General features: G+C 34.1%; 1 protein-coding gene and 1 non-coding gene across 9 annotated transcripts in view; one reads left to right on the forward strand and one right to left on the reverse strand.

Annotated features, from left to right (window-relative positions):
- The window catches only part of LOC145247308 (uncharacterized), a 537232-nt gene that overhangs the window by 89340 nt on the left and 433583 nt on the right, over nt 1-14309 (forward strand). The window lies entirely within an intron of this gene.
- Nucleotides 12680-12752, reverse strand: Trnac-aca (transfer RNA cysteine (anticodon ACA)). Its single transcript has one exon. It is a non-coding gene; the product is annotated as a tRNA-Cys (tRNA).

Here is a 14309-nt window from a genome sequence, read left to right on the forward strand (position 1 = left end):
GCTCTAGACGATACATGAAGCCACTTGATGTAAAAAGCTAAAAGAAAAATATTACTTCAAAAACTAATCAATGATAAGTGTGAGATGAATAGATTCTGATCCAAGAAGACAGCAATTCTTCCCCCTTTGTCAGAAACATTCATGGAGTGTGAGGACTAAAGGACAAAATAAGTGAAGCAAGAGTTAGGAGGCTGTCGATAGTAAACTCAAAGTTCACTTTTCACTTTCAAGGTGATTATTGAAAAAGATCAACTTTCTTCTGTACATTTAAGGAGCTCCAAACTGTGAGAATATCAGTTTTATAGTGACTAGTGATGGGAGGACGATTCCAGCATTTTTACCAATTCTGACACAATTACCGATTCCGATTCTTTATAAATCTCTAAATATTTAACTATAGAATTGTTATTTTTTTCATGATTTCCCTAAAAACATGTGCAGGTGTTTTCCTAAACATAAAAATACACTTGTGGAGGTTGATCCATAGATTTTAGTTTTACTGATAATTTAAAATCAATAAATACTTATTATTTTATCATTAATACCAGCAGTGGAAAATTTTGCTTCAAACAAAATCAAATAAAAAAGACAAAAAGAATCGTTTTGGCTTGGAAAATAGGAATATATTTTTCTGATTCTCATACCTTCAAATGCTTCCTATTTTTCCGATATACGATTCCAATTAATAGTGACTCCTTACTTATCAACGTTTTTCTTTTATTTGTCTCCTTTTACGGCATATCAACCCTTTTCAAGTTATTTAATCTGAAGCCAGTCATCTTCCATAATATAAATCTCACCTGTCTGTTTAAATGGATGTATGTATGTTTGTATGCCTGCCTAAAACTTTCAACAGAGGCAACGGATTTTCACAAGATCAGTATCATTTTGAAGCTCGACCCTTTGGACCGCAAATATAAAAAAATTGGCTAAAAATATTAATTCCTTCACCCTCAACTGGGCATTTTTTAACAGGGAGGGGTAGCAAAAAAATCGTTCCTTCATGACAATTCAGCCATACACGCATGTGCCAAAAAAACGTTCTTTCTTGAATTAACTTAAATATAAAAAAACTGACCTAATTTCGCTCACACGATCATAAGCCAGTCGGTATAATAGCAGCATCGTTATCTTTAGACTGCACGTTCGAGCCTAGATGTCAGATATTTCTCCCCCCCCCCCCGATTTTTTAAGTTTTAATATTGAAACAGGATTATTTTTTTTTTTTGATCATTTTTTTTTTATTTATTCTTCCATCACGTTCGCTGTTTTTTTGTTTTTTTTTCGATTTCTTTTTTTTTTTTTTTAAGGAGTTTAATCATCGTTCACTTATTCTTTATTTTGCACCACGTTCGCTGTTTTTTACCCCACCCCCACCCACACACACACACCTAATACCAGCGTGTTCTGAAATTTAATGTTGAAATGTAAAGTAAAAAAAAAAAAAAAAAAAAAAAAAAAAAATTGCATATGCCACATTTAAAATTCGACCAATTATGAACCATTTTGTTGAACAACCTTTCCTTGTATTTCTTTCAACTGGCCTTCAGGTCTTGATAAACGGTGACTCATTAGTGCAAATTTAAAAAGTTTGTTGTGTCTAAGTTTGCACGAATGGCAGTCCAGTCCTCATGTAGGCCAAGGTGAACATAAAAATGGTAGCAAAGATAAGGCTAATACTCTAAAATACAAAGCAAGAAAACAATTTCCACAACTGAAATCTCCAGCAACATAAAATACTACGTTGGTGAAACCAGCTTCAAAATTAAAACAAAAATTCTTATCAAGGCCCGGAGGCCACTCGAGGATAAGGGTTAATGGGTATGCATTAGTCAATAACCATATTGACACACCAGTTCCCATTAGACCACCAAAGTTAAGCATCATTGAGCCTGGTCAGTGCTAAATGGGTGACTGTTTGGGAATTCAAGGTGCTGTATGTGCTCTCTGCTTGTCATGGCATTGTTTCCAGTTGTCCTGGACTTCTCCTTGTTACTGGACTTGAGCAGTTCCGATTCAAGGGAAGTGTGGTTGGTGATTACACAACCCTTGCCTTACAATTACATGTAAGCTACCCTTACAGGGGGTATCCATTGTCTTTTGGGTCTGAACGGAGGCATTGATTAAGATATGATACATTTCTGACTGATAGTTTTTGGAATCATTGATTGTAAATTTCAACTTAAAGCTTTAATTTCTTTTCTTATATATTAGGCAAAGAAATTAATCCCCTACAGTATGTGATGTATAGCATTGAGTTATTGTGATGCCTGTGTTTGTGGAGGTAATACTGTTATTAAAGAAATAGTTTGTTATTCTGCAAGGCTAGGAACATAGAAGATTCACAGATTTGCACCCAAAGGACATTGCAAAGGCTGCTGCAAAGAAGGTGGGTTCCCTCTATCGAGCTAGAAGACTACTCATGCCTGAGAGTATCCTGTACCTTTACAAAGCCACCATTCGCCCATGCATGGAGTATTGTTGCCACATCTGGGCTGGTGCATCTACCACTAGTCCCTCTCTCGTAGATAAAGTCCAAAAAAAGAGTTGTCAATCTAATCTATCCCACTTTATCAACTAAGCTCCAGCCCCTGTCCCATCGCCGCAATGTTGCATCACTGTGCCTGTTTTACAAATATTTTAATGGAATGTGTTCTGATGAACTTGTTTCACTTGTACCTCCTCAACGTACATATCCCCGACAACCCCGCTTAGCAATAAGATCTCACTCCTCCACTGTTGTTTTCCCTAAATGACACAAAGCTTTCTATCCTAATAGTTTCTTCCCTCGAACAGCTAGACTTTGGAATTCCCTTCCTGCTGCCTGCTTCCCTGGCTGTACTGATATGCAGAAGTTTAAATGTAAAATAAACAAAAATTTTGTCAATCTTTCCTAGACATGGCCCCAAATATTAGCCCCTTACGTCCAAGTGGCGACATGCTTTGTAAGGGGTGAACGTGAGTCAAAAAAAAAAAAAAAAAATCAAACCTGTGTCTAAAAAGTATGAAACATTTTGCTATGTTTATTTTATTTTCATGCTAAATCAGTAATAAACTTATATTTTGTTTCTGAATTTTTTAGATGATTATTGATTATTTGGATTATTCGGATTATTGTTCTTATCTGAATAATTATTCGAACAAGGTTTTGGTTGATGTAATCTAAACACAGACCTGTGGCATAGTAGATGAAATAGTTGGTAAAATTCAGTTGTAAATTACACTCTTCTGGCGGTTGAAGGTTCAATCTTCAGTGTGGGCAACACTAAAATACAATTGTGAATTACTTAAGATTTCCACCCACTCATGGCTGTCAGAATGATAACATGTGACCTCCATGGATTAAATAAAGGGTTCCGTTCAAAATTCTGTCCAGATTGCTGAGTTCCAACGAAAGATTTCAGAGTTCAAGAAGGTACATTTATAGAAGGTCGGAAGTTACATCAACCGAAACGTTGTGTGAATAACGCTCAAGATGAGAAGAGTAGTCCTAAGAATCCAAATAATACGAATTTGGGGGAACTTAACTATAGTGAATGTTCCCTTGTAGCCAAGTGGAAAAGCTTAAAATTTTAGATGAAGCCATATAGATTATACGTTAGTGAAAAACTAGGATTTTTTAAGCTTACTGATGTCTTAGAAAAAATTGCAGAATGAAATATTAATAGCCACAAATAAAGTTTGAGCAGTAAAATATTTACTCATTTAGTCTAATTTCTTGGTGAAAATCTGAAATAGTTGACTAATGGAAACTGGATACTGCACCAGACTAGATGAATTCTTGTCCTTGAATACGATAAGACAAAGAGACCCCAAGAAAGAGATATTATAACGTAGTTAATCGGGCGATTGGGAAAAGGAAAATGAATGTTCTTCACTTCTTTAGGAGTTTGTAAACGCACAAAAACAAAATGTTAGCAGATACAACTTTATGCATACAAAAGTCTTTATTTTACAATTAAATGATGGAAATAGAGAAGGAAAACTGCAATCCTATCAACAGACAATACAACCAAAAGGTTTTAATAAAAAAAGTGAACATATAAGTTTGGTAATAAAAAAGATAGAAGAATTAACTCAGTTAGCTTGGTGAACTCTTAAAGAACAAAACACAAAACTTTTTGGTGTAATTTTTTTTTTTTTTATTAAATATTATTATTATTTTTTTTACTATTATTATTATTATTATTATTATTATTATTATTTTCTCCATTAAATATACCCTAAATCTTGGGCCAAGTTATTTGCTTAGTTTTTGTTCTTGTTATTGCTATATAGCCGGGGTTTATATATATATATATATATATATATATATATATATATATATATATATATATATATTAGTAGAAATGGTAATTAATAAAAACTGAAGAAAGTGCTCAATACTGTTGTAGAGCAAATATGCGTTTTATTTTTTATTACCGAATCTTTCTGTTAAGTTACATTATTGTTTCAGCTACCCGGCCGATTTTTTTGGCCGTCTGTAGCTTCCTCAGACTTTTACAGAAAACCCGGGTAGCTGAAACAATAATGTAACTTAACAGAAAGATACGGTAATAAAAAATAAAACATATATATTAAGGAGATTAGAACAACAGTCTAAAGAGCAGAGTATATTTTAATGTGTTAGTAAATTCATTAATACAATTAAAATAAAGTAAAAGAAAACAGTGCTCGTTGTAATGTAGATATATAATAAGCTTGATAGGCATATATATCCTAGAGCTATTTTAATATTGAGTAAGATGATTGATAATTTGGCGTTTCCTTTGGAAGTTTGTATATATCAACTTTTTCAAGCATTCATAAACTACATTTAACATGCCAATGAATGCATTGACGATGATACTTACGGACTTTAAAAGGCGAACCATTAAGATACATCTGCCTTTAAAAAATGCTAGTTTTATTTCTGGTGTCTTCAAAAAAAAAAACATCCAATATTTTTGCCGATGAGAAGACTTTGTTTAAAAAAAACTAAATGATAAAATTATTGTCCAAGACTTATTGTCTATCTGAATAAAAACATTGTTTCCGAAATGAGCGTACAATTTACTGACTTTGTTTGTTTTTCCTTGTGAAACCGAATTTTAATTACAAATTATCAATCATCTTAAACATATATATATATATATATATATATATATATATATATATATATATATATATATAATAACACACAGGTATCTTTAATATCTAATAAATGTGTGTATAAAGTGTTCCTCTATGACCGTTTAGCATTCTGATCGTTTATCTAGAGTTCAGTGTATGTATGTACGTTTACAGTTCATGATGAAACATGAATATACATAAATACCTTTTTAAACACAAAGGATGAATAACACCTTCGAGTTTAAACATCTGAACAATCGGGGACATATCTGGTCCATCTTTGGTCTTGTTTGACGGGAAACTGCAATGGAAATTCTCCCCAAGAAACGACAGAGCCTCGGGTTTTATTTTCTGCAACTTTTTATTCCGGGGTGTTTTTTTTTTTTCTTTTCAGAAAGTTGCAATGCTCTCTACTCGGAGCCATCACGCTCTGTAGACGGTCTCTATTCCTTTACTCCGACTGACGCTAACTAATTTCCAAGTATCTCAAAAAGACCATCTCCATCTCTAAATGACGTCATCAGTATACGTCACTAGATAATCACCTGATGTTTTTACATGTCATTATTTCTAGGTTGTCAACTGAATTGTTATAACATTTTTACGTTCAAATTTCGAGTAACTATTAAATATAAATAAATATCTAAATATTTTGATTATTCTAAAAAATTTTAGCTGGCAAACATTCTTTTTTTTTTTTTTTTAATCATAATAATCGTTGACCAGCACCCCTTCAACGTTGCTTGGTCAATATCTAACATTTGTTCATTCACAAGCGTCCATCTTTTTCTTTCGTCTGCTTTTCCACCAATTTCCTTGTATTCAACGCATGCTACGTTGGACCGCTTCACGTGACTAAAGAAATACAAATCAAGTTTCATGTGAGGACTGAATGTTTGCAGAACAGGAAAGAAAAATATTTCAAATCTTTTTTGTAAAGCAAACAAAAAGGGTAAAAAAAAAAATCAAATTGATTGGCAACAAGTGACTAAAATAGACATCTTCAAATGTAATGGTGGGGAAAAACCTACAAATTGTACAATTTTTTAAATTTCTTTTCATTACCTTTGCAAATATAATTAAAATGTCCGAGGGAATCCGTATCAGTTATCCAGCGCACAAGAAAATTTATATTTAATTAAGAAAAAAAAACATTTTTTTTTTTTTTTGAAAAGGCGAGTCTACTTTGCATTATTACAAAAATATAAATGTTAGAGTTTAAAATTAGGTTTGCCAGCCGTGTGCTTTGCGAACGACAAAGAATATTGATGGGTTATCCGTGAGTTTTTGCAGCTCTGTGATATCGATGTGATCAGATAGTTTATGATGAGTAATAAAGTGTATAATTTGATTGCAGAATGTGACTACGTTTTGGAATTATGTTACAATCATGTTACAGTCATGTTACAGACCAGTTAACAGATTGTAGTCCATATAAAATTACAAGACGGACTTATTTATATATCTATGAAAGTTAACGTCTCTGTGTGTGTGTCTGCGTACATTTCCTTACGCAATAACTCTGTAAATTTTCAGTCTACAGACTCGAAATTTGACATACAGGATACTGAGATTTGGGAAAATCTTTGTAATCCATTTTCGGCCAGAAATTTGGCTGTCAAGGGGGTCAAAGTTCAACGATTTGACCTTTGAGAACTCTACCAAACTTCTCCGCCAATTTTGGGTATAAACACTTGAAATTTTAGATATAGGTTCCTTGGACATGGATCTAACTTAATAACTTGATTTGAGCGCAAAACAAATGCTATAAGGGGCCATAATAGGGGTCAAAGTTTTAAAAAAATTGACCTCTGTGGTCTCTACCAAATTGCTCAGACAATTTCTGGTCTAAACATTTGAAATTTTACATAAAGGGTATTCATAGATAGGGCAAGCTTTTTAATCGATTTGGGTCGAAAATTTTTAGTTCTCAATATATAAATATATGTATGTTTGCATGTCTGCTTAAAACTTTCGACAGAGGCAACAAATTTTCACAAGATCAGTATCGTTTTGAAGTTCGGCCTTTCAGACGACTAATATCGAAAAATTGGCTAAAAACATTAATATCTTAACCTTCAACTGGGCACTTTTCTACAGGGTGGGGGTCCCCTTTTTTAGCCCCTTTTTTTTTGTTTTTGCTCAGCATACACCTCCAAACACCGGGGCAACGCCAGGCTGAAATGCTAGTATATCTATAAAAGTGAACGTGTCTGTGTGTGTCTGTCTATGTGTCTGTCTGTGTACATTTACCTACGCAATAACTCTGTACATTTTAAGTCTACAGACTTGAAATTTGATATACAGGGTACTGAGATTTGGAAAAATCTATGTGATCAGTTTTTGGCCAGAAATTTGACTGTAAAGGGGTCAAAGTTCAACGATTTGACTTTTGAGAACTTTACCAAACTCCTCCGACAATTTTGGGTCTAAACACATGAAATTTTAGATATAGGTTCCTTGGACATGGATCTAACTTAATAACTTGATTTGAGCACAAAACAATAGATGTTAAGGTGTCATAATAGGGGTCAAAGTTAAAAAAAATTGACCGTTTTCTTTCATTTTTTTTTTTTTTTTTTTGCTCACCATACACCTCCAAACACCCGGTCAACGCCGGGCACCCATGCTAGTATATCTATAAAATGAACCTGTCTATGTGTGTTTGTGTGTACGTTTTCCTATGAAATAACTCTGTCAATTTTAAGTCTACAGACTCGAAATTTGATATACAGGGTACTGAGATTTGGGAAAATCTTTGTGATCGGTTTTCGGCCAGAAATTTGGCTGTTAAGGGGTCAAAGTTCAACGATTTGGCCTTTTCAACAGGGGGGTCGCTTTTTTGCCGATATTTTTGAAAATCATCCTCTCCTTTCGATTGTCTAGCCTTGATTCAAGCCTATGTCACTTCAGGTTTGGCGGTGGTCGTAACAGCAAAGACGTCAGATTTTTCCCCCTGTTCTTTTCCTCCTTTACGGACGGGTTCGAGCCTGCCTTCCTACTACCACTTTTTTTATTTATTTTTTTAAAATTTTATATTTTTTATTTTATTTTATTTTTTTTATTTATTATTTTTTTTTTTTTTTTTGCTCAATATACATCTCCAAACACCCGGGCAACGCCGAGCTTAAATGCTCGTGTGTCATAAAATATATATATATATATATATATATATATATATATATATATATGAACAAACAGTTAATAAAACATGTTAAAAAACACTTTGAAATGAGTTAAAAACATATTTAATCTGAAAAGGAAACACTAGATAAGTGGATAGTCCTTAATCCACGGAGTTTCGAAGAAATACTTTCCTTCTCATCAGAGGGTAGGAATTAGCAAAATGCGTGATCGGATTTTGCATGCAAAAGTATTTGATGAAACAAGTCAAAGATCTTACTTGATAACAAAAAAGTGAAGCAGAGGGAATGTGGTGAAGAAAAAGGTGATTACACGTGAATGGATAGTCTGGTAGAAGATTAATAATCCAGTGATTTTATTTTATTATATATATATATATATATATATATATATATATATATATATAAGGACAACATCAAAGTAAATTTAAAGCGGTTTCACATGGACCTTAAGACATGGGAGGACGTGGCTGGGAGCAGGTTGGCATGGAGGAGCGCTGTCCATGAAGGTGCTGTGCTTTATAGCAGTGACCTAAATCAAGCTGCTGAGGATAAACGCAAGCACAGAAAGAACAGATTATCAACCAGACACACCCAACTCCACCACTACCTTTATCTGGCCAAATTGCACAAGAAAAATTGGGTCTAGGATTGGGTTCTATGCTCACCTGAGGACCCACAAAAGCCACAACGGAGGACAGTCTTACTCGGACACGAGTGACCACCGATGATGATGATATATATAATATAACTGAGATATATACACTCATATATGCATACATGAATATACAGAAATTATATAACCCCCCCCCCCTGCTATCCAACACTATCGCCAATGTCTATAAGTAGAACCTTCCACATATAAAAAATATTGCAATACCGATAATAATGATGACGAATTTAAGTATATGATGCAAAACAGTACTATCCTATATTTAATGAACAGAAATAGGTCGGACGTTACATCGGCTGAAACGTTGTGAAAATACCATTGTCGAATAGTAATTCGAATAATCCAAATAATTTTTTGTGAATAGATTTCTTATCGATAATAGTTAAATCTACAAAGGAAATTAATTAGATATTTATCTTTTTTTTATCATATGAACCCAAAACAATTCAATAACAACAAAAAAAAAGGACAATCGATATAAAATGCAATTTCCTTTCTGCTGCTGTCTGACCGGACACAATAAATACAAAAAAGGGAAATGGCTACAGTCAATACTTTTTAATTTACCATTTTGCACGGAATTGGAGGAAGTTAATAAAAAATAGATTAAAAAAAGAAAAAAAAAAATTCTACGAGAAACAACTTCCGGCAGTATTAATTAGACATTGTCTAATTTGTTTTCGAAAGATTCTCATAGGTGATTTATTTATTTTTTATTTTCTCTTTCGTATATTTGTTGAAAACCAAGATTTAATTAAATTACAACAAGCAAGGCTCACAACAAAAATCCAACCTGTGACAGAAAGTTTTGTCAAGTATGACTGCTTCCCTACAGATAACATAATGGTCGTCTTCACATCTAAGGTGAACAGATTCTTCTCATTCCATCAGCCATGATCAATTAGATAAAGGTCTTAAGTAATTTGCAATTTTCTTAGTATCGCCCTTCAATGAGAATTGAACCTTCAACCTCTAAGAAGAAAGTCACAACTGAATTTTAATGGATGAAGCACAAGTTCAGTTGTAAGTGACACTCTTGGGGGTTATAAGTTCAATCCTCAGTGTAGGCGATATGAAGAATACAATTGCAAATTATTTACCTGATAGAACAAGAACATGCTACCTCTGTGGATTAAATAAAACTCAAAATGATTATTTATTTAAAACAGAAGTTTGAATAATCCAAATAATGCACAAGTCTTTGTTTTCCTTGTTCTTCTATCAACTGACCCTGCTAGCTCAACTGTTCTACTTTTACTAACTCAAGCACCTTTATCCCTTCTTTCAATGTGACCAAATTGATGAAGTCTCCTGTTCTGCATGCAGCTCCCTATACTGTTTAAGATTAATTCTTAACTAGCGAGACCTGTGGAAATTCCACAGTGGGCTCTTTCATCTGTAATAAATTTATGTTTGCATCCTATGGATGTTCAGTGTAAATGGAGACACCCTGATATTATTGAAGCTCTTTTGTTAAAACTGCAAAACTATTTATCTAAGCTAGCAGGGATGCTCGGCGTAGCCTGGTCATAAAATATGCTTAAATATGATATCTTAATTTATGAAAATTTCGTATGTATTAGTATAGAGTTAATTTTCGATCGATTTATGTATATTATAAAGTTGTGACTTCAAAAATAAAAAAATATATATATATCTTGGGTTCATCAGCTTAAATCGAAACCAAAACTTATGAAGAATATATATATATATATATATATATATATATATATATATATATATATATATATAATTTAACTTGTACGTATGTACAGCACAATCACGTTTACACATCAGTTATTGCCAGATCACCAAAGTTAAGCAACGTTGGGTGACCATTTGAGAAGTCTAGGCGCTGTATGTACTGCAATGTGTCATAGAAATTTCCAATGGTATCTGGGGATGCATTAATTCACATGCACCTCCATTCTTTGATAAGACATATATCTAGGAGAAGGTAACTCTGATGTATGCTGTTCTGTGGCAGTTGTCTGCACCGACAGAGGTTAGCAGTAATACCAAAAAGTGTGGATGGTTCTACAAAAAGCCTTCACCACTATAAGCAAGTCATGTGCTTGGATTTCCGAGCAACTTGGTTGTTGTGGCGGAAGCTCATATGTCAAAATCGACGGGAGAGTCCATCATATATAATTTGAGTTCCTTCAGTTGTAATGTAATACTATTTATGACCATATTATTGTAGCTCTTTTGTTAAAACTGCGAAAGTATTTACCTAAGCTAGTAGGGACGCCCGGTATAGGCTTGTCATAAAAATATGCTTAAATATGATATTTTAATTCTTGTGCGAGTAATTTTCTAGCATGTTAGAGAGAGCCCACCTTCTTTGCAGCGGCCTGGGCAATGTCTTCAGTGTACTTGCTTCAATTCATGTTTGTTATGAAGAATTCTTGGTAGAATTATTTATTACAAGAAATGGAAGATCATAACAATTAAACGACAGTCACCCAAAAGAAAATAAAGATGTAATCGTGACACACAAAATAACACACACGCTATCGTATTAATATATAGATAGAATATATATGAGCGAATTTGTTATGTCCAAAAACAAACCGACCGGAATGTTACTTGGTCATTTGGTGCTTTATCCTATTGTCTTATTTGTTAGTAATATAAACGGTGACATGTAACACCTAACAACACAGCCGGTTATTTACCAGTGTATACATTGGTCACCTCCACTCAACCTTTTGTTGTTTTTATGTCAAAACTATAGTCTCATATTCCTAACAAATTGGTCTGTCTTTGAAATGTCATCTTAAAATAACACAATGTTTGTTAATTAAAAATTTTCTTTTTGTTTTTACTCTCATTCACTCCAAACAAGGAATATTGCCAGTGGGACATAAGTGGCTACTATTTATGACCATATCTACAGGGACACTATGTAGGGAGTTGAGCAGCAAGATGTCTGTTCACATTACATTTAAATTTCTGCATGTCAGTACAGTTAGAGAAGCAGGAGACCGAAAGAAAATTTCAAAGTCTAGCAGTCCAAGGGAAGAAATTATTAGAGTAGAAGATTTTTTTTCTGCATCTAGGGACTTCTATAGTGAAGGGGGTGAGATTTTGCTGCTTGTCAGGTTAGTTGGGGGATATTTATATTAATAGGGAAGGGGACACAACTAAAAATGCTACGAGTTTGTCAGATCACATTCCATTAAAATACTTGTAAAACAGGCACAGGGAGGGAACAGTGTGGTGATGGGACAGGGACCGGAGCTTAGCTGATAGTGTGGAGCATTTTAAACCGTATCTAATAGGGAGAGAGACTAATGGTAGATGCACCAGCAATACTCCATGCATGGGAAAATGGTAACTTTGTACAGATACAGGATTCGGTCTTGTGCGAGTAATTTTCTAGCAGGTTAGAGAGAGCCCACCTTCTTTGCAGCGGCCTTGGCAATGTCTTCAGTGTACTTGCTTCAATTCATGTTTCTTAATCATGTAAGATTCTAGAGTTGCACTAGTTAAATCTTCTCCTTATATTACTTCTAACTATATTATTATGATAATACTAGCGGCTGTGCCACGTCGGCACACACAACGCCGATTCAAGCACAAAATCGAGTACACTCAACATCGTCTTACCGTCAACGCTTACCCTGTGAACTCGGAGTATGGGAAATTCCCATATGTACAAAACAAAATCACTGAAAAAACAAAAATACCCTGACTAAGGGTAAGGATAATGAGTAAACGTTGGATAAAATGATGGTTAAAATTATTATGAAATTGCCAGGATTTGAACCTGGAATCTTCTGATCTGTAGTCAGACGTATTATCCATTGCACCACAAGTCCTATCCATATGCCGAAAGATGTTATGGCGACTGTATACAGACAGTGCTCAATTCCGTTGACATGGGCAGGTAACTTTTTTGACAATTGCACAAAACAGTCCAAAAACCCTTATTTCGAGCTTTTTGTGTGACTCTGCGTAGTTCGTTACGAATCGTATATAGATAAGGACAATCTAGGGACTCCCACCTTTCAGGGGGAAAAAAAAATTTTCAATTCGGTGCATTGCGTATATATACCAATAAAACTTTCAAACGGATGTTCGAAAATTTTATTGGTATACACACATAAATAAACATTTAGAATTTTGTTAATAGTATAGATTTATGAGCTAGATGTTTAGTATAAATGGAGACGCCCTGATATTATTGTAGCTCTTTTGTTAAAACTGCAAAAGTATTCACCTAAGCTAGTAGGGACGCCCGGCATAGACTTGTCATAAAATACGCTTAAATATGATATTTTAATTCTTGCTGATTTCGTATATATTATTATAGAGTCAATTTTCTATCCATTCATATATATTATAAAGTTGTGACTTCAAAAATAAAAACAAAATATTCATATGACTTGGGTGCATCAGCCTGAATCGAAACTGAAACCAAAACTTATGAAGAGAAAAAAAAAAAATATATATATATATATACATAATTATTATAATAATTATTAAATACCTACGGACATAAGTGTTTTATCCTTTTGGGAATCATCAGTGCAGGGTGTCACCATTAACACCGGTCGATAGATTCGAATCCTGCATCAGAAGCCATCTCTGGCTTCGTTAGCAAGAACTTAATCCATTCAGCCGCCGTTAACCATGAGAAATACTGTTGAAATTTAAACATTTATTTTTAAATGTTTTAGCATAACTTGAGTTCCTTCAGCTATAATCGAAACCAAAACTTATGAAGAATTCTTGGTAAAATGATTTATTATGAGAAATGGAAGGTGATAACAATTAAGCGACAGTCACTCAAATTATTTTAACTTTTAATGTCACATACTCTCTGCTTATCTTGGCATTTTTTCCAGTCAGTCTTGGGCCTCTCCTTGCCACTGAACCCAAGCAGTGCCGATTCATGAAAGGCATGGTTGGGGATTGCGCAACCCTTGTTTCACAATAACATGTGCAGGGGTGTCCATTGTCTCTTGAGACTGAACAGAGGCATCGATGCTACTCAAAACCACACTGACCGGAACGCTATACTGCACAACATGATAAGGCTATGCACTGGCTCTGACAGGAAATGGTGTTGGAGAGTTTCAATTACGTAATAAACATCTTTGTTCTCTCTGTACATTGGTTTTGTCGGGATAATCTGATATGCAGATACAAGTAAACCCTGACAAAATGCAGAGTGGAACGGTAAAAGTATCGCCTTAGATAAAACAACACAACTTTATTTTAAAACTTTTGAAAAAAATCAATCCAGGTAACTTGATTATGTAGTAGAGCTGACAACTATTCAACATAGCTGCCCTCTACCTTCAATCACTGCCTCAATAGGGGTCCGGAACTGGGGGTATCCCTTTTCCACAAACACCAGCAGGAGCTTGGGG

This window comes from Euprymna scolopes, chromosome 25, assembly GCF_053919585.1.
Source record: "Euprymna scolopes isolate OS-2025 chromosome 25, ASM5391958v1, whole genome shotgun sequence".
Classification (NCBI taxonomy): domain Eukaryota; kingdom Metazoa; phylum Mollusca; class Cephalopoda; order Sepiida; family Sepiolidae; genus Euprymna; species Euprymna scolopes.